Raw genomic sequence first — 18,772 nt, 5'->3', positions numbered from 1 at the left:
ACCTTGCGCAGGAGCCCTATACAAACACAACGTTGCAGCAGGAGCCCTATACAAACACAACCTTGCAGCAGGAGACCTATACAAACACAACCTTGCAGTAGGAGCTCTATACAAACTCAATCTTGCAGCAGGAGCCCTATACAAACACAACCTTGCAGCAGGAGCCCTATACAAACACAATCTTGCAGCAGGAGCCCTATACAAACACCACCTTGCAGCAGGAGCCCTATACAAACACAATCTTGCAGCAGGAGCCCTATACAAACACAACCTTGCAGCAGGAGCCCTATACAAACACAATCTTGCAGCAGGAGCCCTATACAAACACAACCTTGCAGCAGGAGTCCTATACAAACACCACCTTGCAGCAGGAGCCCTATACAAACACAACCTTGCAGCAGGAGTGCTATACAAACACAATCTTGCAGTAGGAGCCCTATACAAACGCAACCTTGCAGCAGGAGCCCTATGCAAACACCACCTTGCAGCGGGAGCACTATACAAACAAAACCTTGCAGCAGGAGCCCTGAACAAACACAACCTTGCAGCAGGAGCCCTATACAAAAGCAACCTTGCAGCAGGAGCCCTATACAAACACAACCTTGCAGCAGGTGCCCTATACAAACACAACGTTGCAGCAGGAGCCCTATACAAACACAACCTTGCAGCAGGAGACCTATACAAATACAACCTTGCAGTAGGAGCCCTATACAAACACCACCTTGCAACAGGAGCCCTATACAAACACAACCTTGCAGCAGGAGCCCTATACAAACACAACCTTGCAGCAAGATCCCTATACAAACACAACCTTGCAGCAGGAGCCCTATACAAACACAATCTTGCAGCAGGAGCCCTATACAAGCACTACCTTGCAGCAGGAGCCCTATACAAATGCAACCTTGTAGCAGGAGTGCTATACAAACACAATCTTTCAGCAGGAGCCGTATACAAACGCAACCTTGCATCAGGAGCCCTATGCAAACACAACCTTGCAGCAGGAGCCCTATACAAACACAACCTTGCAGCAGGAGCCCTATGCAAACACCACCTTGCAGCAGGAGCCCTGTACAAACACCACCTTGCAGCTGGAGCGCTATACAAACACAACCTTGAAGCTGGAGCGCTATACAAACACAACCTTGCAGCAGGAGACTCTAACTTGCAGCAGGAGCCCTATACAAACACCATCTTGCAGCTGGAGCGCTATACAAACACAATCTTGCAGCAGGAGCCCTATACCAACACCACCTTGCAGCTGGAGCGCTATACAAACACAACCTTGCGGCAGGAGCCCTATGCAAACACCACCTTGCAGCTGGAGCACTATACAAACACAACCTTGCAGCAGGAGCCCTATACAAACACAACCTTGCAGCTGGAGCCCTATACAAACACAACCTTGCAGCTGGAGCCCTATACAAACACAACCTTGCAGCTGGAGCCCTATGCAAACACTAACTTGCAGCAGGAGACCTATACAAATACAACCTTGCAGTTGGAGCCCTATACAAACTCAATCTTGCAACAGGAGCCCTATACAAACACAACCTTGCAGCAGGAGCCCTATACAAACACAACCTTGCAGCAAGATCCCTATACAAACACAACCTTGCAGCAGGAGCCCTATACAAACACAATCTTGCAGCAGGAGCCCTATACAAACACTACCTTGCAGCAGGAGCCCTATACAAACACCTCCTTGCAGCAGGAGCCCTATACAAATGCAACCTTGTAGCAGGAGTGCTATACAAACACAATCTTGCAGGAGGAGCCGTATACAAACGCAACCTTGCATCAGGAGCCCTATGCAAACACAACCTTGCAGCAGGAGCCCTATACAAACACAACCTTGCAGCAGGAGAGTCTAACTTGCAGCAGGAGCCCTATACAAACACCATCTTGCAGCTGGAGCGCTATACAAACACAATCTTGCAGCAGGAGCCCTATACCAACACCACCTTGCAGCTGGAGCGCTATACAAACACAACCTTGCGGCAGGAGCCCTATGCAAACACCACCTTGCAGCTGGAGCACTATACAAACACAACCTTGCAGCAGGAGCCCTATACAAACACAACCTTGCAGCTGGAGCCCTATACAAACACAACCTTGCAGCTGGAGCCCTATACAAACACAACCTTGCAGCTGGAGCCCTATGCAAACACTAACTTGCAGCAGGAGCCCTATACAAACACAACCTTGCAGCTGGAGCCCTATACAAACACAACCTTGCAGCTGGAGCCCTATACAAACACAACCTTGCAGCTGGAGCCCTATGCAAACACTAACTTGCAGCAGGAGCCCTATACAAACACAACCTTGCAGCTGGAGCCCTATACAAACACAACCTTGCAGCTGGAGCCCTATACAAACACAATCTTGCAGCTGGAGTCCAATACAAATACTAACTTGAAGCAGGAGCCCTATACAAACACAAACGTTCATCAGGAGTGCTATACAAATTCAACCTTGCAGCAGGAGACCTATACAAACACCACCTTGCAGCTGGAGCCCTATACAAATGGTGTTGCAGCTTTGCCTTATAAAGAGAGGAGAGAACACAGATTATCACTGAGAAAGCACTAATCTAGCTCTTAATTTACCATTCATATTTGTCTGAATGTACAATGCTTTTTATGCATGAAAGACCTATGTCTTTTCCTGATGAGAAATCAATAAGGTAATAATCTCCCCAGACTTGACAACCATAGTGAAATGTTGATGTTCATGTCTTGAGGGTGATATTAGATAATCTTAGCCTAAACATCTCGCAATCGCATTACGCCATCCCTGTGCAGTAGTGATTTAATGCTCCCACACCAGAATTTTTGATATTAACTTCATTCATCAGTTTATATTTTTAAAGTCCTTTATAACCCTGGCCTTTCGATTCTGCTGATGGAAGACGTCTTGCTCGCACCCTGAAATGTGCGCTTTTCAACTCGGACATGGATCACTGAGTGAGTTTATGTCGGCAGTAAAATTGCTGAACAACCAAAGGACCATCTGAGACCCTCATATTCATGAAACAAAATCTATTTATTTATTTGTGTATGTTAATACTTGTCCTGCAGATGTATTATTTGTACGTGCTTAGATTGGTTTACAGGTGCAGCAGGCTACCAAGAAGGCAAAGAGAATGTTGCCCTTCATTGCAAGAGCGACTGAGGTCCTGCTGCAACTGCACCTGGCTGCGTCTGGAGGACTGCGGGCAGTTCTGGCCTCCTTACTTGAGGAAGGACATACTGGCTTTCCAGGCAGTCCAGAGGAGGTTCGCCAGGTTGATTCCAGGGATGAGGGGTTTAGCCTACGTGAAGAGATTAAGTCCTCTGGGGCTGTACCCACTTGAATTCAGAAGAATGAGAGGGGATCTCATGGACATGTATAAAATTATGAAAGGCAGAGAGGCGGGTCAGTTGTTTGTATTGGTGGGGGAGATGAGAATGACGGAAGCAGTGGAAGCTCCCTCGCGGGATATATTTAAGACAAGATTGCCCAGATTATTATGAAATTAAGGCATTTGGGGAAAAGGAAGGTAGGTGAAGATGAGCCTAACAACAAGATCAGCCTTGATCTCCAGATCAGCCATGATCTATCACCAGATCAGCCTTGATCTTGTGTGGCGGAGCAGGCTTGACGGCGTACTCCTGCTCTTATTTCTTATGTCCTTATGCTATGTCTGGTTGTGTGTCTGTGTGTTTTGCACCGAGGATCAAAGAGCACCGTTTTGTACTTGTGCAATCAGATTGACAGTGAACTTGACTTGTCTACTGACTCATGTTCAAACAACACAATGGCCCCATTGCCATCCTCCTGCAGCATCGCCTTGGCATCGTCACCGGCAGATGATCTGTGAGTGCAGACGAGGTCAAAGGCAGAAAAAAAACCATGGATGCTCCTAACTGACCTCTAACATCTTGTGCTGACAAAGACAATCCCCACTGTTCGTGGATTACCCTGATGAGCAGAGATATTGTAAACATTTAAATATTGACTAAAAAATTCAATTGACTCACGTTCATTTTTTTTTACTTCAGGCATGCAGCACGGTAACAGGTCGTTCCGGCGCACAAGCCCAATGCCACCCAAATGCACCAATTAACCTACAACCCCTGTATGTTTTTGAAGAGTGGGTAGAAACTGGAGTGTCCGGAGGAAACCCATGCAGGTCACGGGGAGAATGTGCAAACTCCATACAGACAGCAATGGATTTGAATCAGGGTCACTGACTTTGTAATAGCATTGAGCTAACCATGACCCTGACCGTGCTGTCCCAAACATCAATATTAATTTAAAAATATAAAAATCTCTTTGCTTGTGAATGACTGGGGCCAAACTAGTTGAGCCAACTTTGGCAGAGGGAACATTTAGTTGGAAGGTGTAAGGAGCTAGTTGGCGGCCCCTGATGAACACTGGTTGATGGCAGGGTGTTCCTGTGCTCATGTACCCTGTGCTGTGGAAATGGGTCGGGTGGACGTTGGGTGCCGTGAAGCGCGGATGGTAAAGGCGACTGCATGGGGGTGAAGAAAGCTTGAGCAAGGCCCAATGAGATCCTCCCTAGTGAGGCCAGAGAACGAGCAAGAGGTCGAGGCCAACTGCAAACTCTCTGTGCAGTGCAGTCATCCAGTACCACAGAAGTTAGTGCCTCACCAGTGTTAGCCATGGAATAACCCGTATAGCCCATTCCCTGTGTTAAAACAACTTCAAAATTAAATATTTTGCCATTGGAAGACTGAATTACAATTATGTTGGTTGGCATTGAAGACTATGATACAATCAGAGCAGATCTAAAGGTGCCTTGTGCATCAAGCAAGAATGTTATTTACAATTTGCCAGAGATCTTGATAAAAATTGAAGATAGTTCTCTTAAGAGCCCATCAATCTCTTGAAACACAATGAGCTTATCATGTGCTTTGTGGCTCAAACTATTAACTTCCCCATGGCTACACATTTTTTTATATCATTCCATACTTTTTGACACTGTGGTCAGGCGAGACATCAAAATTCAGAGGACAGAATGGGCAGTCCTCAAAAGAGTATTATGCTAATCCCATTCAACACACTGCCTTCTGTGAGTTGGCAATTTAAATGATCATCTAAATCAGTGGTTCTCAACATTTTCCTTTCCTCTTTAAGTAATCCCTATGCCATCGCTGCTCTGTGATTAGCAAGGGTGTTATGTGAGTGGGAAGGGAAGGTTGGGAATCCCTGCTCTAGACCCAAATGTTACTGAAATATTTTGCTTGAGAAAAATTGTCATTGGTCCATTTCCATTGGAGTTCTGAAACAGTGCACATAACGAGTCAATTAAGTACGATTAAAACAGTGGTTCTCAACCTTTTCTTTCCACTCACATACCACCTTAAGTCATCACTGAGCACCTAGGGCATACAGATGACTTAAGGTGGTATGTGAGTGGAATGAGACATGAGAGCTAAGTTTTTTTTTAACAGGAGACATCAGGGTTAAGTTTATTTTACACAGAGTGGTGGGTGCCTGGATTGCCAGGCCTGGGGCAGTAGCGTAGGCTTGTATAATATGGAGATTTTAAAGACTCAGATGGGGAGATGAAAAGTAGAGAGTTGTGCGCTGTGAGGTTGGGAAGGGTTAGGTGGATGGTAGAGTAGGTATATATGGGTCGACACCACATCGTGGGCCAAAGGAGCCATTCTGTGCTGTATTATTTCATGTTCTATGCTCTATGTCATGAGAGGACTTGTCTCCACAATTACCTCTGGTAATGTGTAACAGATTTACCCCACCATCCTCCTGCAACATTCAGGTTAATCGCTTCTGCAGCTTCTCCAATTGTATCCGAATTCTGAAAACCAAAAAATTCAAAATCCAAACTTGTTTTTTTTTGTGCCGACATGACGTCACAAGTGGAAACAAATTCAACACCTGACTTGCCCATGTGGGTCTCTGATGCTCTGTTTGATTACAATAAGAGTAAAACCATATAACCATATAACCATATAACCACCTACAGCACAGAACAGGCCAGTTCGGACCTACTAGACCATGCCATAACAAATCCCCACCCTCCTAGTCCCACTGACCTGCACCCGGTCCATACCCCTCCAGTCCTCTCCTCTCCATGTAACTATCCAGTCTTTCCTTAAATGTAACCAATGATCCCGCCTCGACCACGTCTGCCGGAAGCTCATTCCACATCCCTACCACCCTTTCCGTAAAGAAATTTCCCCTCATGTTCCCCTTATAATTTTCCCCCTTCAATCTTAAACCATGCTCTCTAGTTTGAATCTCCCCCACTCTTAATTGAAAAAGCCTATCCACATTTACTCTGTCTGTCCCTTTTAAAATCTTAAACACCTCTATCAAGTCCCCCCTCAATCTTCTACACTCCAGAAAAAAAAGCCCTAGTCTGCACAACCTTTCCCTGTAACTCAAACCTTGAAATCCTGTCAACATTCTTGTGAACCTTCTCTGTACTCTCTCTATTTTGTTTATATCTTTCCTATAATTTGGTGACCAAAACTGTACACAGTACTCCAAATTTGGCCTCACCAATGCCTTGTACAATTTCATCATAACCTCCCTACTCTTGAATTCAATACTCCGATTTATGAAGGCCAACATTCCAAATGCCTTCTTCACCACACCATTAACCTGAGTATCAGCCTTGAGGGGACTATTTACCATCACTCCTAAATCTCTTTGTTGCTCTGCACATCTCAATAGCCTACCATTTAATGCATATGACCTATTTAGATTTGCCTTTCCAAAATGTAAAACCTCACACTTATCTGTATTAAATTCCATCAGCCATTTCTCAGCCCACACCTCCAGCCTTCCTAAATCACCTTTTAATTTACGGTAATCTTCCTCACTGTCCACAACACCACCAATCTTTGTATCATCTGCAAACTTACTTATCCAATTCTCCACCCCTACTTCCAGATCGTTAATATATATATAACAAACAATACTGGACCCAGGACCGATCCCTGAGGAACTCCACTAGTCACCAGCCTCCAATTGGACAAACAATTTTCTGCCACTACTCTCTGACACCTCCCACCCAACCATTGCTGAATCCATTTCACTACCTCCTTATTTATACCTAATGCCTCCACCTTTTTTCCTAACCTCCTGTGGGGAACTTTGTCAAAAGCTTTACTAAAGTCTAAATAGACAACATCCACAGCTTTCCCTTCATCATCCTTTTTTGTAACCCCTCGAAAAACTCAATCAGGTTTGTCAAGCATGATCTACCCCTGACAAAACCATACTGATTACTCCCTATCAATCCCTGTACCTCCAAATATTTGTAAATACCATCCCTCAGAACACTTTCCATCAACTTACCCACCACAGATTTCAGACTCACAGGCCTATAATTCCCAGGTTTACATTTGGACCCTTTCTTAAACAGCGGAACCACATGCGCCACCCTCCAATCCTTTGGCACTACCCCCGTAACCAGTGACATCCTAAATATCTCTGTTAATGGCCCCACTATCTGTCCACAAGCCTCCCTGAGTGTCCTTGGGAATATTTTGTCCGGTCCCGGAGATTTGTCCACCTTTATCTTTTTCAACACAGCCATCACTACCTCCTCGGTTATCCTTATATGCTTCATGACCTCCCCACTATTTTTCTTTACTTCAACTGGTTCAATATTTTTTTTCCCTAGTGAATACTGAGGCAAAGAAATTATTCAAAATTTCCCCCATTTCCTCTGACTTCTCACTCAGCCTACCTTGGCTATCTACAAGGGGTCCAATTTTATCCCTCACTACTCTTTTACTTTTAATGTACCTATAGAAAACCTTTGGATTTATTTTTACTCTGTCTGCCAAAGCCTGTTCATGCCTTTTTTAGGCCTTTCTAATTTCGTTCTTAAGATTCCTTCTACACTCCTTGTAGTCCTCCTTCAAGCTCTCAGCTCCCTGCTCTTTATACCTCTTGTACACCTCCCTTTTTCTCCTAACCAAATTTAAAGTCTTTGCTTCTGGCCAGGAAGATGCCAAAAGGAGCTGGGTCCAAGCCTTCAGCATCAGTTGCAGTTGGAGTTGGCAACGTCGACTCCATTCTCAACATTGGGCTCAGTGCCGTCCGCATCAACGAAGTCACCTCAGGGTCCCAGGCAGAAGCAGGAAGATCAGGCTCCCGGGCAGGATCGGGGATCGAAATTGGAGACCGGTGGCAGCGGTGGGGAAGTATCGTGACTGGTGGTGGGGGTGGGGATGTGTCAGGACTGGTGGCAGTGGTAGGAAGGTGCTGAGGACTGACAGTGCCAGTAGAGAGATGTTGGGAACCAATGGCAGCAGTGGGGAGATGTCGGGGGTTGGCGGCAGCAGTGGGGAGATGTTGGGGACCGAAGGTGGCAGTAGGGAGGTGTTGGGACCAGCAGCAGCAGTGGGGAGATGTTGGGGACCAACGGCAGCAGTGGGGAGGTGTTGGGGACCGGCAGAAGCAAAAAACTAAAACCATTGTTAATGAGGCAGGTAACAGTGGAGAAAACATATGAAAAAGCCATTGAGGAGAATTTCTAGTGTTTGGTGCTGCATTTATCTTCTTTTATAAGCAGAGATCCAGTTATTTTTGTAACTACTAAACATTATTTCATGTGAATTTTCCACTTGTGGCATCATGTCAGCTCTCAAAAAACCTTCCAATGTTTGTTGCTGTTGCTTAACCACTGATACAGGTTTTTTGCCGATGCTACTGTGCTGCTTTCTTCCATTGTTCTGAAAACAAAAAAAAAAGCATTTTGGATACAGAGTACTCAACCTGCATGTCCTTAATGCATTGCTGTGAACAGAACTACAATCAGTACCCCTGCTCTAGCCTATCTAATAAATGGTTTAGTTGTACTGTAACATGCCATGTTAATGAAGACAAGCATTCATATATGCCTTCTTTACCACCTTATTCACCTGCTTCCAGGGGCCCACCGATATGTACACCAAGTCCTTCCTGAGGACCAACCATTCCTTGTGAAAATCTTGGCTCACTGATCCTCCCAGCATACATCGCCACACGTGTTTTTTTTTGAAGACTTTATTTAAAATTTTATAACATTAATACAATAAAGAATTACATTTAAAGAAAAATAGAAAAAAAAATTTAAAAAGGTGTGATTACAATATTACATCAGAAAACTACACAAAATAACCCCCCCCCCGTTAATTGTAACACAATATTAATAGTCTAACTTAAAATTAGTCCAACCCTCCCCCAAAATAAAGAGTGAAGAGTTAATAAAATTGACAATATTATGTATGAAAAAAAATACCCACTTACAAAAAAGAGATAAAACTTAACCTAAAAAAATTCCAACAACAACAACAAAAAATTGTCAATACTAAAATATCACACTTAAACATATATTTAAATGAAACTTAAATGTATATAATTAGCAAACGGAGTCCACTTTAACTTATAAAAAGACATCTATCCTGAATTGAAAAAGATATCCTTTCGATAGTCAAACAAAATTTAATTTCCAAATACCACTTAGCGAAAGTTAGTATATTTCTATCTTTCCAAGTAAGTGCTATACATTTCTTAGCCACAACTAAAGCTAAATAAATAAATGAAATCTGATAATCCTCTAAACCTAAATCGATTAATGATTGCATGTTCCCTAATAAAAATATATCGGGATCTAATACAAGATGGATATTATATAAACTGTTAAAAACAGATTGAATACCTTTCCAAAAATGTTGCAATCGATCACAAAGCCAAATAGTATGCAAAAAAGTATTGGCCATCTGATCACATTGAAAACAAGAATCCAACTTACTAAAACCAATTTTTTTTAATTTCTCCGGCATTAAATATAGCTGATGAATAAAATTATAACTATTCTGACAAATTTCCATCCAAGCTTCTTCAGCTATTTTATGTCCTAAATCTTTTTCCCATTTCAACTTATCTTTATCCCAGTCTTTTTTACTATCAATTTCTTGTAAAATACAATACAAATTAGATATATATCCCTTTTTTGGTATTGAAAGTACATATTCTTCAAAACTAGATTCAGGCAATAAAATCATATGTCGACCACATAACTAAAAAGATCTTAATTGATAATATACAAATATAGAATTTGCACTAATACCATATTTCCTTTGTAATTTGTCAAAGGAACAAAAACAACCCTCAGAAAAACAATCAGATAAATTTTTTATTCCCTTCTTTTCCCATTGTTTCAAAGTGGCATTGGAGACCGTAAAAGGAACAAGTTGATTATTATATAATGGCAATCTTCCAGAATATATATTTTAAGTCCCAATTTTTTAAGTTTACTTGTCCATAAATTCAATAAATGTTTCAATATTGGCACATCATAAGTTCATAATAAATTTTTATTCCATCGAAACAAAAACTCATGAGGAAATTTTTCTAAAATAACCGCCATTTCTATCTTTACCCAACTAGGTGGGTCGTCCATATTCATTAATGCACTAAGAAATTTGAATTGAGCTGCTTCATAATAATGCTGAAAATTCGGTGATCTTAAACCTCCAAATTGAAAATCCCACATCAATTTTCTCATTGCTACTCTCGGAAATTTTCCCTTCCATAAGAATTCTCTAATCGCTCTATATAAATCCTTAAAAAAACTTTTTTTTTAAAAATAAGGAATTGATTGAAACACATATTGTATTCTAGGAAAAATATTCATTTTTATGGTATTAATCCTCCCTAGTACACCGAAAGGTAGATCCCTCCACCTAATCAAATCTAATTTAATCCTTTTTATTAAAGGAAAATAATTAATTGAATATAATTCTTGAAATTCCGTATTAACATTAATTCCTAAATATTTAATTTGTGTAGTCCACTTCAAATTTGTAATATTTTTATATACTGAATAATCACCTTTACAAATTGGTAAAATTTCACTTTTGCCCAATTTACTTTGTAGCCAGATAATTGGCCATAAATTTCTAAACATTCTTGAATTGCAGGTAAAGAAATATCCGGATCCACCAAATATAATAAAACATCATCAGCAAATAAATTAATCTTATATTCCTCATTCAGAACTCTCATACCTTTAACATTTTCATTTTGACGTATTAATTGTGCTAAAGGTTCAATAACTATAGCAAATAAAGCAGGTGACAACGGACACCCTTGTCTAGTAGATCTTGTCAAACTAAAAGATTCTGAAATTTGGCCATTAACAGCAATTCTAGCCTTCGGGCTATTATATAAAGCCTTTATCAACCCAATAAATGAAGAACCAAAACAAAATTTCTCAAGTACTTTGAACAGAAACTTCCATTCCACTCTATCAAAAGCCTTTTCTGCATCCAATGAAACCACTATTGGATAATTCAACTGAAATTTAGATTTATTTATCAAGGTTATTAACCGTTAAATATTATCTGACGCATACCTGTTTTTTATAAGTCCCGTTTGATCATCATGTATAATTTTAGGCAGATATTGAGCTAATCTATTAGCCATAATTTTAGCTACAATTTTATAATCTACATTTAACAATGAAATTGGTCTATAAGAAGAAACCTGTAAAGGGTCTTTATCTTTTTTTGGTATAACCGTAATTATTGCTTTAGAACAAGACTCAGGTAATTGAAAAGTATTGTAAGTTTCTTGTAATACATCCTTATAAATAGAAGATACATCAGCATAAAAAAACTTTATAAAACTCTAAAGAAAACCCATCTTCACCAGGTGCCTTTCCATTTGGCATATCGCTTATTGCCCTTTCTATTTCATCTTCTGTAAAAGGTTTATCTAACTCTTGTCTGTCTTCTTGATTCAATTGTGGCAAGTTAATAATTTCCAAGAAAGAATCAATTGCATCTCCAGTTACATCTTTACATTCTGAAGTATACAATTGTTTATAGAAATTACAAAATTCCTCATTAATCTCCTTTTGATTAAAAGAAATACCTGATTTCTTTCTAATCGCTGGTATAATCCTAGATAATTGTTCCTTTTTTAATTGCCATGACAAAACTTTATGAGCTTTCTCACCCCATTCATAAAACTTATGCTTAGTTCGATTCATTAAACATTCAAACCGATATGTTTGTAATTCATTATATTTAAATTTTATATTAGTTAACTGATTCTTTTGCGTTTCGGTAGCATGTTTTTGAAATTATTTTTCAGTAGCAGTTATCTTTTCCTCTGAGTCTTCAATCTCTTTAATTCTCTCCTTCTTTACTTTAGAGGCATAACTGATAATTTGGCCTCGCAAAAAAGCTTTCATTGCATCCCATAAAACAAAATGACTAGAAACAGAATTACAGTTAATACCAATAAAAATTTCAATTTGCTGTTTTAAAAAACTAATAAATTCTGGTTTTTGCAGTAGCATAGTATTAAATCTCCATCTTGAAGCTTTCTGAACATCTTGTGAACTCAAATATTCTAATAATAATAGTGAATGATCCGAAACCAATCTTGCCTTATAATCCACAGATGTAACCCTATCCGGCAAATGTGCTGATATTAAAAAATAATCAATTCTAGAAAAAGAATTATGTCGCGAGGAATAAAAAGAAAAATCTTTCTCTTTAGGATTAACTCTTCGCCAAATATCAATTAAATTCAAATCTGCCATCATATTAATCACTTGGATTGCCATCTTAGACTTCTTAATTACTCTTGAGTACTTATCCAATAAAGGCTCCAACACCACATTCAAAACTCCCCCAACATCACATTAGAGTTCGATTGTCCAAGTAATAAAGACATATCCACAACAAAAGCTGTATCCTCAATATTAGGAGCATAAACATCAAGCAAAGTCCATGCCTCATTAAAGATTGTACAATTTAATTTTAATAATCTTCCACCATTTTTCTTTTCATTCTGTAACTGAAATGGTAGATTCTTATGTACCAAAATTGCCACACCTTTTGCCTTAGAATTAAACGAAGAATAAAAAACTTGCCCAACCCATTCACATTTGAGTTTCAAATGTTCCTTATCTGTTAAATGAGTTTCCTGTAAAAAAGCAACATCAACTTTTAATTTTTTTAAATAAGCAAGTACTTTCTTACACTTAATAGGATTATTTAAACCCTGAACATTAAGAGAAGCAAACTTCAATTTAGACATTTCTTACCCTCAATAAAATACAACAATAAGAAACAAACAAAAAAAAGGAAAAAAAGAGAGAAAAAAAGAAGAAAAAAAAGAAACAAACAAAAAAAGGAAAAAAAGAAAAAAAAACCCTTAATTCCCCTTTGAAATTACAACCAAAAACTAAAAAAAATTTTAAAAAGTTATATATATTAAAAAAAAATTAATTATTTCAAAAAGATAATAAAAAAAAGCTTCACTCCCTTACCTGAAAATTAAAAAGAAAAAAAAACAGGTTGGAGGTCACAATTACCTCCTCTTGTTTAAACCGCCTAATGCGGTAACTCCCCCAAAATATTGGGTGTGAGATAACTCACACGCAGCTGATGACTTCTGGAAATTTGTGCCCACCCAGTTCCCTCTCCCAACTCCCATCACTATTTAAAAAATAGTTTTTAAAAAAAAAATTAATTTTTTTTTAATCAACTTTGCCATTGTGACCACCGTTTCTTCCATTTCTTCCAGAAATCAGATTCCCTTCTTGCAGCTCTGCCCTCTTTGGAGACCGTGGAGGACTACGTCATTCCTGGAATTGCGTAATTGGTAAAGACTGAGCAAAATCCATAGCTTCTTTAGGATTATCAAAGGTTGATATCCATCCTGAAAAATCTTCAGTACCGCAGGGTATCTAAATGTTGCCTTATATCCTTTTTTCCACAATAATTCTTTCACAGAATTAAATTCACGTCGTTGAAACATAATTTCCTGACTCAAATCCGGATAGAAGAAAACACGATTACTCTGAACCATCAAAGGAGATCTGTTTTGCTGTGCATTTCTAATAGCCATATGTAAAATAGTCTCTCTATCACAGTAATTTAAACAGCGAACCAAAACAGGTCTTGGATTCTGTCCTGAAAAAGGTCTCCTTCTCAAAGCTCTATGAGCCTGTTCCAATATTAAACCTTCAGGAAACTTATCTTGTCCCAACACTTATGGAATCCATTCAGTAAAAAAATTTCTTGGATCTGGCCCTTCTATGCCTTCTGGCAAGCTGACAATTTTCACATTATTCCGTCTGGATTGGTTCTCCTAATAATCAACCTTTTTTGCTAAATTTTTATTCTGAATCTGTAGCGTTTCAATTGTTTTATTCACATCTTGCAATTGATCTTGTACATCAGATAATCCTTGATCACACATCTCAAGTCTTTCAATAGTTTCGACTTTAAAAGCTCCATAATCAGCCATCTGTTGAGTATTGACATCCACCAATGCATTAATCTTAGAAATAAGACTATTCATAGAATCACCTAAATACATCATTGAAGAAAATATCTTATGTTCAAGACTCTTGAAAAGTATATCAACATCAGTAGATCCAGACATGGTGGGATTCTGCTGTTCTTGTGGAATCAGAGGACCTTCTATCCCTTCTTTTAATTTAGTAGATTTTCTTGCAGTTTGACTCCGTGTAAGAGCCCCTGCCACAGACCCCCCCAGAAGTATCAGGAGGCTGATGATCAGGGTTATCTTTGATCCAAACCTCCTTTAAAAGCTTCGTTACGTCAGTATCTGGAAGAGCTGTTATAACTGGTGGTATAGCAGTCAAATAACAACTCTTTAACTCTCCAACTGGTGGCGCCCCAGCTAATTCAGCAGTCAAAGTCTCAGTAACAGTAGACGTTGTTTGAAATACTGGCATCCGGCCAGCCCTTTGTTCTAAAGGCTGTTAAAAACGAGAAAGACTTACGGATTCAGAGCGGAGCTCCAAGGCCAAATTCTTTGCTTCTTTTCCTGGATCCATTTCACGCTGAGTCGTGGCTTTTTGTAAACAAGCAGGCTCAGATAATTTTGGAAAATATAATCTGTTGATGTTTCCTTTCACTTTATTTTAACAAATGTACCATTAGGTATTAATTCAACACCTCATACTATTTATAAACTTTTTAAAAAAGTTTTAACGGGCACTTAAAGACAAAACAATAAGTTAGAGTCAGGAGAGGACTGGAAGGCACGTCTGTTCCTTACGCCATCTTACCACGCCCCCCCACACGTGTTTCAGGATTAAATTCCACTTGATATTCCTCTCCCCAATTTACCAACTGATCAATACTGTTCTGCAGTTAAGAAACAACAATATCAACAGCAATACCACCCTTTGCAATATGTGACGTGCTGGAGAAACACAGCTGGTCCTGCAGCATCCATTTTCCCAACATTTCCACTGATCCCTGCAGCCGCAGATTTTCTCATTTAATGTTACTTTTTTTGGCATTTACAAGCACACTAATTATACTTCCTGCATTCATGTCCAGATCTTAATGTATGTTGGAGTAAAACATGAAAGTCCACAGACATGGAGATTGATGTAAAATCACCATACTGGAAATACTCAGCAGGAAAAGCAGTGGATTTTATGTACCAAAGATAAGGATACATAACCAGAATTTCGGGCCTACACCCTTCACCAGGTGATGAGCAAATTTTAGGCTGGCGCCTGAACAAAATGGTGGGGTGGAGGAGGGTCAGGAAGAGGAGCGCAGTCCCACAGGCAGGTGGGTGGATAAGGGAGGGAAAGAACACCAGCAAATGGGGGGGGGGGGGGGGGCGGCTCTGTGAATGAAGAGGGAAGGGGTGGAGGGCTGGAGGAAATAATGTGGAAGGGAGGGAGACCGGGGATGAGGGGAGCAGAAACCGGGGAAGTCTATGTTAATGCAATCTGGTTGCAGAGAGCCCATATGGAAAATAAGGTGTTGCTCCTCCAGTTTACAGGTGGCCTTGTTTTGACTGTACATGAGGCCAGGGATAGACATCAAGGATCCCATAAGAGACCCCTTGATTACACCGCTGTTCATGAGCTTTCAATCACAAAAGAAGACCCTACATTATTATACCTCATCCGCTATCATGGAACTAGTTTAGATCTAATTTGCCAAAATGCCACAGATCTTTTTCCTCCTGGACCATTTTTCCATGTGGGGACTTCATCAGCCTCACTGACGTCATCAAAGCAATTGCATATCATTAACTAACCCGGACCTCTGCAAATGAAAATTAATTCTGTCCTTCAGACATATTCCAATTTTTGAGTTCTTATTTCAGATTTCCAGCATCCACTGTTTATATTTTAGCTTGTTGTTAGTAACATCGATACCCAGAGATCTGGCAATGACGCTAACTCCATGTGTGGGCTTCCCCTGTGTGCTCCAGTTTCCACCCACAACCGACATGGGTGTAATTAGGCGGCGTGGTCTCGTGGGCCGGAACTGTGCTATATCTCTAAATTAATTGTAAAAGCAGGAAAAAGTCTATCTCCATTGAATTCTTTGGGGTTTCTGCACAGTCATCCTAATTTTAGATATCTGAATGAATTCTTGCGACAATATTCATATTCCCAATTGATCGGTTTTTTACAAAACGTTAAGAGGACATTTCGGCCCATGAGCCCGCACCACCCAATTTACCTACAACCCCCGGAATGTTTTTGAACGGTGGGGGGGATCCGGAGCCCCAGGAGAAAACCCATGCAGACACTGGGAGAACATGCAAACTCCTTACAGACAGCACGGGATTTGAACCCTGGTCTCGAACGCTGATGCCGTGATAGCGTTGCACTGACCACCTTGCTAACTGGGTCACCCAAATCTAAGCAGAAGTTATAAATCTCTGGAAAACCTCCTGCTGATGGAACAAACCTACAGGCGTTAATTTCCCATTTTATTGCACATCTTCATCTTTTCCTGCCCCAGTGATGTTTTATTTGAGAATTAAAAGGAACAGCAATACTCTTCCTGCTGTTTTGTATTCATACAAGATTTCCAAGCAAGTTCTTTGTCCCTGAGAAATAACTAATGTAACTTTCATGCACCACGGCAAACAAATTTGCAGGCGTTATCTCCAGTAAACTGAGTTTGTGTCATTTGAAAGATTGTATTTGCATTCCCAAAGGAGCAATTGACACAGCTTTGACAGCACATGAATATCTCTTGGGAAAAGCGTTTGTATACAGAATGGCATTTTAATAATCAAAATCACTTAATAAATAGCATAATAATGTGGTATTTTTGGTAACTGTCAGCGTTCTCGGGGCTTATGTATTGCGAGAAACTATTGTTTTTTTTCTCACGGGTGTTGATGTTAAGTATGCATCTATTTCCCATTAGGCTACCTTCTGCAGGAGGAGGTGGGTCTTTGTTCTCTTCCTGTCATTATGGTATTCCCGCAGTCATGCGCAGTAAGGAACTCCAATGGCAAATCACAAAGCCAGCTTTACCTTTGCTGCATGAAAGAGGAAGATTTACATGCAAGGAAGGATCTCGAGCCATTTTCCTGAACGTCGGTTAGAACAATGGTTTTCAAACCTCCGAACACTCACTTTAAGTAATCCCTATGCCATAAGAGCAAAAGGATTGCTTAAGAAGGTACTTGAGTGGGAAGGAAAGGCTGAGAACCACAAATCAATAACCCAATTGTTACTGAAATATTTGGCTTGAGAAAAATTGTCATTGGCCCATTTCCTTTGGAGTCATGAAACTGTTCACATAACGAGTCCATTAAGTACAATTAAAACAGGAGCTTTCATAACATTTTCTTTCCACTCACATACCACCTGAAGCAATTCCTGACTAATCACAGAGCACTTATGGCATAGGGAATACTTATGAGTTTGGGGGGGACAGTTTTGAATACCATTGAGATAGAGGAAGCCCCTTAAGGATTCAACAACAGAAAACATAAACCATTACTGTACATTACAGGCTGTTCCACCCACAATGTTGTGCCAACCTTTATGAACCTACAGTGATCTAATCCTTCCCTCCCTCACACCCATAACCCTTTTGGTGACATGAGACTGCTGGTGATTGCAGTCAAGGGACCTGCGCCAGGCTGCGGACTGCTGGAGCCTGGCATGAGACTGACTGAGGGGGTACCGGGCATTGGAACTGGGATGCGAGAGGGTACCGAGGCGCTGAGGGCTTCTTGTTTGCATCAGAGGTCTGGATCTGGAGCTCGAGTCGCCGATGGCTTGGACCGGAGTCTGTCTGGCTGTAGAGGCTGTGGGAGCTCAGTGACTCTGATGCGATTATCTTTTGCTTCTCCTCCTCTAAGTATAAGGGGCACCAGACAATTCCTGCTGATGGCGAACCTTTCTCGCCATACAGTAGATTAGAGGAAATTTTGTGTAAAACTCCATTTTCCGGTTCATTAAAAATAAAAGAATCTTGAATCTATTTTGTCAAATAAAACATAGTCATGATGAGCTCTTGGCACTTCAAAATGACATTGTCATTAAGATCAGAAATGTGTTTAAGATGACATGCTGCAAGGGATATTTTTTCTCTGGTAATAATGTTCAAGTTGGGTCTTTATTCCTTGGACGTTTAAGGCAGAGGAGGGATTTGATAGAGGTCTTTAAAATCTTGAGGGGGATAGATAGAGTAAATGTGGATAGACTGTTTCCATTGAGGAGATTCAATCTAGAGGATGAGCTGAGAGTTGAGGGAGGGGGGCAAAAGTTTAGGTGCAACACAAGGGGAAGTTTCTTTACTCAGAGAGCGGGGTCAGGGTGGAATGAGCTTCTGGTGGATGCAGGTACATTAGTATCTTTGAAGAAAAATTTGGATAGGTATATTTTTTTTTCTTTGGCTTGGCTTCGCGGACGAAGATTTATGGAGGGGTTAAAAAGTCCACGTCAGCTGCAGGCTCGTTTGTGGCTGACAAGTCT

The sequence above is a fragment of the Narcine bancroftii genome, chromosome 2 (genome assembly GCF_036971445.1).
Source record: "Narcine bancroftii isolate sNarBan1 chromosome 2, sNarBan1.hap1, whole genome shotgun sequence".
Classification (NCBI taxonomy): domain Eukaryota; kingdom Metazoa; phylum Chordata; class Chondrichthyes; order Torpediniformes; family Narcinidae; genus Narcine; species Narcine bancroftii.
This window is presented reverse-complemented; position numbering follows the sequence as displayed.